This window comes from Anser cygnoides, chromosome W (assembly GCF_040182565.1).
Source record: "Anser cygnoides isolate HZ-2024a breed goose chromosome W, Taihu_goose_T2T_genome, whole genome shotgun sequence".
In the NCBI taxonomy this organism is placed as follows: Eukaryota; Metazoa; Chordata; class Aves; order Anseriformes; family Anatidae; genus Anser; species Anser cygnoides.
In genome coordinates this window covers 14,983,162-14,995,415 of record NC_089911.1, presented here as the reverse complement: position 1 = coordinate 14,995,415, position 12,254 = coordinate 14,983,162, and positions in this window count along the sequence as shown.

Sequence of the window (12,254 nt, the reverse complement as noted above, 5' to 3'; positions counted from 1 at the left end):
TCCCGTCCACCCGGAACCCTTTTTCTCATATGTTGCGCATTTACCCTCCGGCAAGTCATGCAATCGTTTACAATTCCCTTTGCTATGTTGTATGCCCCTATACACATGTAATTCATGGCAAATTGATCTACCAGCGCCTGGGTACCCCAATGCGTGTGTTCATGTAACCTCCGTAGCACCCTCAGTGCCATTGTTTTTGGCAATACTTTATGCCCATCAGTTAGGACCCATTCCCCTTTTTCAGTTTCCCTTATTCCCATCTGTTTCATTTTCTGCTTTTCTATAAGGGTAAAACAAAGCAATGGAAGCGGAATAGGTCCACTTGACCACAGCGAATTGGCCGGCCCACATTTGTAACAATTTTTATAAGGAGGTGTTTCTTTCTCAGAGCAGTTGCACTCTATTCCCTCGACTCCCCACTCACTCCAGCAATCATAGCAGGGGAATTTCTTCAAATCTTTTCCCCTTCCACAGCTCGGGCAATCTGCTCTTTTCGTTACCTCATATACATACATGAGGGCCGCCTTTTTTGCCTCTCGATCAGCTAGGTTGTTTCCCCTAACCTGAGGACTCAGTCCTCTCTGATGTCCTTTTACGTATACCACAGCAATCTCCTCTGGCTCTCTAACGGCTTGTAAAACCTGAAGAATTAATCCCTGATGAATCAGCCCTTTCCCTTGAGAATTCATAAGTCCTCTCTCTTCCCATATTTTCCCAAAGGTGTGTATTACCCCACAGGCATATTTAGAATCAGTGTATATTGTACCACTTTTATCCTTTAGCAATCTCAGAGCTCTCAGCATAGCATATAATTCACAGGCTTGTGCCGACCAGCTCGGGCTCAAAGGGCCTGATTCTATTACTTCAAACGTTCTCCCATCTATTAGTGCATATCCCGATTTTCTTTTCCCTTCCACTACCCTCGAGGATCCATCTATATATATTCGTTCCCCTAAGGGTAATTCTACATCTTCTAGGTCGGGTCTTAGTTTTACCTGTTCCTCTATATTTCTGAGGCAATCATGTTCAGGCTGTTCACTCGGTTCACCATAAAGGAATTGGGCGGGGTTTTGTACTGAGGTTGTTTCTAACGTTAACTTTGGTGAGGATATCAAGATTCCCTCATATTTCAACAGCCTTGCATCTGTAATCCATTTTTCAGCCTTCTGCTGGAGAACCCCGCGTATATTGTGGGGAGAGATGACTTTAATTTCTCCCCCAAAAGTAATCTTTTGAGCTTCTTCTACTAACAGGGCAGCTGCCACTACCACCTGTAGACAGCTAGGCCAGCCACGACTAACAGGGTCTAGTAGTTTAGATAAATAAGCCACAGGTTTTTTGCTTCCTGCCCATTCCTGGGCAAGCAACCCATAAGCAGTTCCTCCAGTGCTATTTACAAATAAGAAAAATGGTTTCCTTAGTTCAAGGAAGCTTAAAACTGGGGGATGTATAAGTTCTTCTTTTAACCTTTCTAACTGTTCTTCATCTTCCCTGGTCCATTTGAGCAACCCATCCTTGTCCAATTTCTTATACAAAAACTTGACCTTTCCGCTATAATCTTCTATCCACTGTCTACAATATCCTGTGAGCCCCAATAGTTGCCTCACCTGCCGTTTGGTAGATGGGGCTTTTAATGCTAAAATTCCCTTGACCCTCTCTGGGTCTAATCTTTTAGTCCCTTTGTTCAGTAGGTGGCCTAAATACTTTACCTCTTCTTCCACAAACTGTAATTTTGATTTGGAGACTTTCAGTCCTCGCGAGCCGAGGAAATTTAGTAAATCAATACTGGCTTGTTTTACAGCCGATTCTTCTTTCCCTGCCACCAGCAGGTCATCTACATATTGAATCATTGTTGTGCCTGGCACTTTATTGTACTCTTGTAAAATTTGCTCCAGGGCCTGCCCAAACAGATTTGGAGATTCCGTGAAGCCCTGAGGAAAAACTGTCCACCTCAATTGTTGTTTTCTATGTGTATCTGGGTCCTCCCATTCGAAAGCAAAATAGTCTCTGGATTTTTCGTCCAGGGGGCATGCCCAAAATGCATCTTTCAGATCGATTACACTATACCATCGATCGTCCGGATGTAGTTGACTCAACAGGGTATGTGGGTTTGCCACCACAGGGAACAGAGTAACAGTTCTCTTATTAATTTCCCTTAGATCATGTACTAGTCTATATTTACCGTCTTTCTTCTTTACTGGTAAGATAGGGGTGTTAAAGGGAGACATGCAAGGCTCTAACAGTCCCTGCTGGAGCAGTCTTTGAATTTCGGGTTTTAGTCCCCTCCTACCTTCCTCTGAAAGGGGATATTGTTTTATCCTGACTGGTACCTCCGGATTGCTTATGGTTACTTCAAAAGGGTTTATATTTAATTTTCCTACACTTTCTGGAGTGTACCAGACCCCAGAAACAATGTTAGCTTCGTCTTCTACTTGAAGCGGGCATAATTTGATTTCTAACCGTTTATCTATTACCTCTAACCCTATTCCCAATTCTATGATTAAATCCCTACCTAACAAATTATATTCAGCCTCCGGTACTAGGAGTAACGATCCCTTACCCATTTTAGAGTCTGACTCGACTGTCACTTCTTTTATAACAGGGACCCCGAAGGGCTCCCCTTTTGCTCCAATTACCTGAACTTTTTCTGCGGAGGCCCTACATCCAGTGGGTAAGGTTTGGACTGTGGATCTTTCAGCCCCTGTATCTACAAGGAATTCTACCTCTTCGCGCTGGGGACCCACTTTTAATTTTATCAAGGGCTCGCACTTATTTCGGGTCCCCAGCAAATAGAGCCCCTGACACCCCTATTCACTCTTAAACATTCTTTCGTCTTCCTTTCTTTGTCTACACTCTCTCTTCATGTGACCCTTCCTATTACAATAAAAGCAGGTCACGTTTCTTTGTTCTTGATTACCCTTCTCATCCTTTCGAAACTTCCCGTGGATTGGGCCAGACCTCCGACTTGGTCTGATCCCTCTCTGACCTTCCCGTACTGCTGCCATCATCATGCGTACTTGCTTTCGCTCCTTCTCATCCTCCCTGCGAACATATACTTTCTGTGCCTCTCTCAAGAGTTCATCCAAGCCCCCGTCCTTCCAATCCTCTATTTTTTCTAATTTTTTTTCTAATATCTACCCATGACTTTGCTACAAACTGAGTTTTGAGCAGCGCCTCCCCTACCGGGGTTCCTGGATCTAATCCACTATATAGCTGCAGGCTCTTTCGCAGCCTTTCCAACCATTCCGTAGGGAATCTTTCTTTTGCTGCTCATTGAAGGCTTTATTTATATTTTGCCCTCTAGGGACCGATTCCCATATTCCTTGAATTATGATGGTTCTTAGGTCTTGCATGTGACCTCTATGTACGGGATCCTGATTATTCCAATTTGGCGACTGCATTGGCCACTTAATATCTGCAGCCGGGCCTTGCTGGTGCTGCTGGTCCCAAATTCGCATACCAGCGCGCTTTATCATTCCTCTCTCCTCTGAGGTAAAGAGGATTCCCAGGATGGACTGTAATTCCTCCCAGGTATATATATTCGGACCCAAAAATTGGTCTACTCGCTCGGCCACTCCCAGTGGGTCCTCTAATAAATTTCCCATTTCCTTCTTGAAGTCTCTTACATCCCCTGAGTTAATGGGAACAGCCACGTACCCCATTCCCGGCTGGGGTCCCCCTATTGCTATTTCCCACAAAGGGTATAATCCTTCCTTTAAGTCAAATCTTTGATTTCTTGCCCTGCTCCTAGTTACTGACCCTTGTGTCTCGTAGTCCGATTCTGATTCTCCTGATACTGTTGACTCAGAGGGTCCATTAAGGACGGGGGCCGTCGGTGCAGGCGGTGGAACATAGGGCGGGGGTGGTGTTGGGACTTCTAAGTCTTTCCTATTTTATCCCACCCTCCTTTTTCTTTTAAGGGATACAGATACGTCCTTGTGTCTGAAATTATCCAAAGGTAGGCATACTCACTTTCTTCCAAGCTAAATGGCTCCTTAGAATTCACGTAGATATTGAGGGTCTGACAGATCTTCAAAAGAGCCAAACGGGGGCCAGAAAACACTGTCCCCTTTTATGGGCTTATTACCCCACACTTCAATGCAATAATAAATCATTTTAACTTTGCTCTTTCCCCGCCTAGAAGGGGAATCACTCCAATATTTAATCATTAACCCTAACGGACATTTAGGGGGAATAGAAGGTATCCCTATGTCACTAGATCCCCCTCTCATGAGGCCAGAAGGCTTACTTTTCTTCTGCCCCATCTTCCGGAACACCTTCACACACACACACAAACGCTTCCCCCTTTTCGTGGCCCAGTCCCTCGCGGGATATGGGAACCGCACTACCGAGGGGTCCACACTCGCTTCGTCCGCAATTGGACTTCTTGTTTATTGTGTTCCGGGATTCCCAACCCCAACTGAATGGATCACCGGCCTATACTTACTCAATCCTGAGTCTTCATTCGGTCTTCGTGCACAAAGATTGCTTGGGGTTACCGGTTTTATTTGCTTGTGCCTAATTTAGGGTTCGCCGCTGAAGGGCTCGAGTGAGGCTTTCCGTTCCAGGGGCCACCGAAATCGGCGGGGCGCCTCCCCCGAAAGGATCCTCAGTCAATCCGCCTTCATCCGAGTCACGGCACCAAATTTGTTATAAGTGAGACCATACAAATTTCTTGGTCTATTGTAAAGAATGGTCCAGCAATTCGTGCCACTAAGGGATTTGAAGGGTTAACATTGAGGCCTGGGTTTAGGTGAGAAGAGAACAAAGGGATTTCTTCAGAGAAAAACTGCTGAGTCTGCCGGTCAAGAGACCACTAGATAAGGAGGAAGAATATGAGCCTCCCTGTCCGAGCGGCCCCCGAGAGACTAACAGAGACTGATAAGCAGGCGCACCTGGGAGGACTTCGGATTCGGGAAACCAATTATAATAACCCTGCCTCTTCTAGAAGTAGTAATGAATATGTATTAGCCTAGGAGCATAAAAACCAGCCGCCTTACGTAACAGGTGTGCGTCCTGGTGGAGCAGAGACTCCCGGCGCACCCAGCGCTGTTTGCTTGCCTCTATTCGTTTAATAAATTGTAAACTTTGATTGTAATCCTATTTGGGACTCAGTCATTTATAACAATTGGGGGCTCGTCCGGGATGGTCTTGGTTCCTGAATTCTGACTTGATCTAGGAGGGGCGCCCCCACCATTTGGTGGCTCCTGTTCGAGTCAGGTCGGGATTAACACCATCTTGAACCTGAATAAGGGCAAGCAAAGATTTAGATTTTTTTATGAGCTCCCTTTGCCGGCTGCAGCACTATATTTTGCCTGTAATTCTGAGCGCGAAGATCCAAACGAAGACGATGGAGTCGTAAGTATTTAAGGCGTATACCGTTCGGTTGGGTGGGTCCACCACCAGAAAGTCCATTAGGGATAATGATTAGAAATTGGAACGATAGGGGCCCCAGAAAAGGAAAAAAGTAAATTAAAAATGGTCCAGTATTGTATGACAGAATGGCCAAAGGAGCCTTTAAGACCACATGTCTTTTGGCCCGTTTTCAGATCCTTTGAAGACTGGGTTTGCCAGGCCTTAAATATACATGTTAATTCAAAGGAACCTTTTAGCCAGGAGGAAAGTGATTATGCAGGATTATGGATCAGGACCTCACGCCCTTTTCCAGCCTCAATATTTACACTAAAAGCAGACGAGAAGTTTGAAGAAGAAGAGAACAAAAAAATAAAAAATAAAAAAAAAGGAAAAAGAAAAAGATGATGAATGGGAGTCATTGGATAACCTACCACCTCTATATCCTAACAATCCACCCCCGGTGGTGCATCTTGTAATCCTGTTTTGTTCTTAAATGTTTTGACTGTGTCAAGGAGGAAGGTGGGAGCATTATCTAAGTAACAGTTTAGAAGTTTCGGTATATTCACGGTGGTGTTCGGTCAGTTTCCCAAGTATCGGGGGAGAGGGGCTGACTGATTATCAAAGTGGTAGAATGGAGAGTCACTTCTTTGGTGGTTCGGGCCTGAGCCCTGGGAATTTGGTAAGAAGGGGGAGAGCGAATTTATTTAGGCCTCAATACATTTTTAAACCCCCATCTCGACGGATACACAGGAGTGATTCCTTGTTTCCTATAGGCTTACTAACAAAGTGCATGAGAAAAATTAGCATTCGGCTTGAAATTCGGTCTTGTTGAAATGTAAATTTTGTGAAAAAGGTGTTATTGTTTGTCTAGAAGACAGAAGACTGAGTGCCTTGGGTGTTTTTCCGAAGTCCTGTGGATTTGTGATTGGAACGGGGCTCATCAATAATCTGAAATAGTAAAGTTTGTATGTGGAAAGAAGAGTTTAATCCCAGAGAATTGGGACATTTGGGAAGAAGATTAGGAAAAGATAGTAAAAACCTGCAATAAAAAGGTTTGCGTGGAAATTGAAACAAGGGACAGTAACTAATATAAATAAATAAAAGGGAGCTGGGGTTGTTCAGCCTCGAGGAGGCTCAGGGGAGACCTCATCGCTCTCTATAGGTACCTTAAAGGAGGCTGTAGAGAGGTGGGGGTTGGTCTATTCTCCCATGTGCCTGGTGACAGGACGAGGGGGAATGGGCTAAAGTTGCGCCAGGGGAGGTTTAGGTTGGATGTTAGGAAGAATTTCTTTACTGAAAGGGTTGTTAGGCACTGGAATGGACTGCCCAGGGAAGTGGTTGAGTCACCATCCCTGGAGGTCTTTAAAAGACGTTTAGATGTAGCCCTTAGTGATATGGTTTAGTGGAGGTCTTGTTAGTGTTAGGGCCGAGGTTGGACTAGATGATCTTGGAGGTCTCTTCCAACCTAGACGATTCTGCGATTCTGTGATTCTGTGATTCTGTGATTCTGTGATTCTGTGATTCAATGGTCAAATCTTGAGCTGTCAGCGTGATAACACCTCTAAGGAATAGCATGTGGTGCGGGTCTATCGTTGGAAATGGCAGGATGAGAATGGGAGGCGAGTGTTCTTTAAACATTTCTGGTCAGCTTATAATATGACAGGCCGCCAAAGAGAACTGAATTGTGACTGTAAGTGGAAACCCAACGTGGGAGCTTGGAAGTGCGCATATACGAGTACAAACGGGGCAGACATTGTAACAGGACCACTCGGTAACAAGGGCACTCTGTATTATCACGCCCCAAAGGCTAAAGATGGATGGGATGGTCATTTTCCAAACGGGACGTGGGCCCTAAAGGGACATTATTGGGTGTGTGGCAAACATGCTTACAAGAGGCTACCCGGAAACTGGTCAGGAATATGCTATGTGGGGTACATAAGACCCTTGTTCTTTTTATTGTCACAAACACAAGGAAATCATTTAGGAATAAGATTATATGATGACCTGAACAGAGTGAAACGATCTATTGATACTTCCTTAGCCGGGGATAGTGCCCCAAAATGGGGAAAGGATGAATGGCCTCCTGAAAGAATCATACAGCATTATGGGCCAGCTACCTGGAACCCGAATGAGTTGGTATCAGGAGCCCGAGAACCTATTTATAATTTGAACCGAATAATTAGGTCGCAAGCTGTCCTCGAAGTTGTAACCAATCAAACAGCGACGACCTTGGATCTTCTGGCTGATCAATCCACTCAGATGAGGAATGCTATCTTTCAACGTAGAATGGTCTTAGACTATTTACTAGCAGAAGAAGGGGGAGTGTGTGGAAAAATGAACGATTCTAATTGTTGTTTACAAATTGATGATAATGGAAAAGTGGTTAAACAGATAACAAAGGAAATTAGGAAGTTAGCCCACGTCCCAGTACAAACCTGGAAGGGTATGGATTGGGATTTCTTTTCGTGGTTGCCCGGTGGACCATGGGTTAAAAGGATGCTATTTTTATTTTTATGTGGTGTAATGACATTATTGTTTATACCTTGTATGATACCTTGCTTTACGTTGTTGGTACTGCGAATAATAAATAGCACCCAATTTGTGATGACTTCGGGAGAGAAAAGGTGATGTGTCGATAATGATGCTTAAGAAATGGGCACCCCGAGAACTGACTGATGAAATCCAATTGTTACTAACAAAGGTTGAAGAAGAGACACGAATTGATGATATTAAAAAGAAGGGGAGGAATTGTAAGGAATGGTCCAGCAATTCGTGCCACTAAGGGATTTGAAGGGTTAACATTGAGGCCTGGGTTTAGGTGAGAAGAGAACAAAGGGATTTCTTCAGAGAAAAACTGCTGAGTCTGCACGGACGTGCAGTAACTTCTGACAGCCGGCCAAGAGACCACTAGATAAGGAGGAAGAATATGAGCCTCCCTGTCCGAGCGGCCCCCGAGAGACTAACAGAGACTGATAAGCAGGCGCACCTGGGAGGACTTCGGATTCGGGAAACCAATTATAATAACCCTGCCTCTTCTAGAAGTAGTAATGAATATGTATTAGCCTAGGAGCATAAAAACCAGCCGCCTTACGTAACAGGTGTGCGTCCTGGTGGAGCAGAGACTCCCGGCGCACCCAGCGCTGTTTGCTTGCCTCTATTCGTTTAATAAATTGTAAACTTTGATTGTAATCCTATTTGGGACTCAGTCATTTATAACATCTATCAAAAATATTTTATTGACTAGATGATTAAGTAAGCAAGCACAAGCAAAACAGCACTGGGCGGCTGGGGAGTCTCCGCTCCACCACAGCACGCAACTTCCCTTTCCAGCGTCACTGTTTTATAGCATTCAAGTTCTGGCTTGTCAGGACTTGTTGAGCCTTCTGAAGCTGCGCGGTCCGTTGTTGGGGGTCGTTGTTTTTCACGCGTTGTACTCATGTTCAAGGGAGGGAGGGTCGTGAAGCAGCAAACAGGATGTCTTGCGGTGGGTTGCTTCACAGAATCCTTTGTTTTAACAAGGATGTTTTCCCAACCTCCCTTCCTCATTATCTACTCGCTTAATCCCCTTATCACAATGTTGTGAATTGCGAAACCTTATCAGATTCTTTACATCCTTGAAGACAATGAACAAACCCCCTACTAATTTATCACACTCTCACCCTCTCCTCGAGGTTCAGTGTCCTGACAGACATAGGAAACTTGACCACCAGTGAAGACCGAGGCAAAGCACTTATTGAGTACCTCAGCTTTTTCCGTTTCTGAGGAAGCCAGTTGATGTTTCGTAAAACAAATTTATCATGGCTCCTGTATCACTGGAAAGAATACTTGTGTCCTGGTTTTGATGGGGATAGAGTTATTTTTCTTCTTAGTAGTTGGTATGGTGCTGTGATTTGAATTTGGGATGAGAATAATGCTGATAACACAGTGTTGTTTTTTAATTGTTGCTGGGCAGTGTTTACGCAGACTTAAGGACTTTTCTGCATCTCATAGTCACCAGCCAGTGAAGAAGCTGGGAATGCACAAGAAGCTGGGAGAGGACACAGCTGGACAGATGACCCCAGGGAAGGGAAGATGTAACGAGACTCTACTATTGCTAGTAACAGTCTTTCTGGTCAAAAAAGAGGCATGCAACCTTTTCAATATCAGAATAAAAAATTCATTAACACAATATGGTACATTGCACAACAAAAACCTTGTCTTGTATCAAATTTGGCACTCGATTATTTTAATATAGATAATGAATCAAAATTAAGTGTAAACTGAAATTTTCCAGAACAAAATATATAAACAGCTCAAATTCACTTTTGCTGTCAGTGTCCCCCTCTATTAAGCTCAATAATCATGAAACTGCCACAACATTTTTCTTGCCCTCTTACATATGAAGAGTTCACTGTTTCAGAAAACATCATAAAAAACAGAATTCATAGAAGGAGAAGGTGAATTGAGCCAATTTGTGGAAGTGAAGGCCATCCAGTTGGCTTTAGACATTGCTGAACGAGAAAAGTGGCCAGTTCTCTATCTCTATACTGACTCATGGATGGTAGCAAATGCCCTGTGGGAGTGGTTACAGCAATGGAAGCAGAGCAACTGGCAGCGCAGAGGCAAACCCATCTGGGCTGCTGCATTGTGGCCAGGTAGAGAACCTGGATGTAAAACTACGCCATGTAGATGCTCACATACCCGAGAATGAGGCTACTGAAGAACATCAAAACAACCAGCAGGTGGATCAGGCTTGAAGTGACCCAGGTAGATCTGGACTGGCAACAGAAGGGTGAATTATATATGGTTCATGGGAAGATATGGGCAGGCACCTAGAACAGTGGGCACCTGCAATGCTTTGGAACTTTACTCCTGAACAAGTGCAGAATCCTAAAAAAATAGCAGAATGCTTGAAAAAGGTGCATCACCACCCTGGCAATTCCAAAGAGACACAAATCACTGCAACATGCTGGGGCTTAGCCTATGCTTACCGAGCTACAATCAACGCCACTACAACCCCTGTGACAGACCCTACAGCTGTTCCAACCCCTGCAACCGGCCCTACAGCCGCTCCAACCCATGACGGGCCCTGCAGTCACTCCAACCCGTGTGACAGGCCCCAAGGCTGGGTCAGGGAAACAAACTGCCAGTGTCAGTTGCCCCTGTGCAAAAGATGAAACAATGGATGAGAAAGGTCGTTTAGAAAGCAAAGGAACTCCTACTCAGACTGGGGAGGAAGAAGAAGAAGATGAAGCAGGCTACTCCGAAGTGGCTGGGCCGTCAGAGGAATAGGAAGACGGAGAGGAAGACAACATAAAAGCATCGATAACTACCTGAGGCCTATACCAGCGTGAGCTATGAGATATGCAAAAGGATTTTGGTCGTCGTCCAGGTGAGCATCTTGTCACCCGGCTGCTCTGGTGTTTGGACAGTGGAGCCAATAGTCTGCAATGAGAGAGCAGGGAAGCCAGGCAGCTGGGATGCCTCACTAGGGAACTGGGCATTGACAAAGCAATTGGAAAATGAGCACAAATCTTCACCCTCTGGAAGCTCCTCCAGTCAGGTGTGAAGGAAAGGTATCCCTTCAAGGAAGAACTTGTATGCCAGCGTCCTGGTTTCAGTTAGGATAGAGTTAATTTTCCTCCTAGTAGCTGGTAGGGTGCTATGTTTTGGATTAGGATGAGAAGAGTGCTGATAACATGCTGATGTTTTAATTGTTGCAGAGCAGTGCTTACACTAAGCCAAGGACTTTTCAGCTTCTCGCTCTGTCCTGCCAGCGGGCAGGCTGGGGGTGCAGCAGGAGCTGGGAGGGGACAGACCCAGGACAGCTGACCCAAACTGGCCAAAGGGGTATTCCATACCATCTGACGTCATGCTAAACAATATATAGGGGTGGCTAGCTGGGGTGGGGGGCCGGCTGCTTGGGGATAGCCTGGGCATTGGTCAGCGGGTAGGGAGCAATTGCACTGTGCATCACTTGTTTCGTACACATTATCATTAGTAGTACTATTATCATTATTATTATTATTATTTTCCTGTCTTAATAAACTGTCTCTATCTCAACCCACAGGCTTCACTTTCCCGTTTCTCTCCCCCATCCCAGAGAGGGAGGGGGGAGGGTGAGCGAATGGCTGTGTGGCGCTTAGCTGCCGGCCAGGTTAAATCACAACAGTCTTTTTTGGCACCCAACGTGGGGCCTGAAGGGTTGAGATAATGACAGATCTGATCAGAGCGTTTTAAACCAAAGTTTGTATAAGTATTAGACCTGCTTAATAGTTGCTAGTCACAATGTTGATTGCTTTAATCTCAAGTCTGCTGTGCCTGTTTTCCAAATTGAGTTTTATAGCACGTTACTTACTGTATGTGTTCCCCCTCGTGCTGTTTATTCTTTCCGGGCCCTGGTTTGAGATCGTTATGGTACTGTGCGGTGTAACAGTGGCTTATGAAATGATGAAATTTCTGATCATGACCCTAACCTGGTATTTGTACTCAGCAATGTCGTCAACTCTGTACTTGGGAAACCATATCTCGGAAACTATTAACAATTACCCCTATTGCCTTTTTTCGTCAGGGAGCCGATCTGTGGAGGGGACAGGGGGAGATATTTTTTCCTACTTGTTCACTCTCCCTTTCTCCTTCACCACCCTCTTATCCTCCAAGCTAGTTACAGTAGTTCTTCAAGATTTTGAATATCCTTGGGATGTTCAGACCAGCATGTTCTTGTTGTTATGTCTCCTGAATGCGCTTCAGGTTTTGTTTAAGGTTAAACAACTACTTAGGAATCTCATCCAGATATCTGTCCTGAGGCGGGATAGTTGTGAGTGGCAGGGAGTGTGGGAGGATATGGGCGGGTTTCTAGAGCAGTGGTCACCTCCACTGTTTTGGAAATTCACCTCTGAACAGCTCCAAAATCCTAAAAA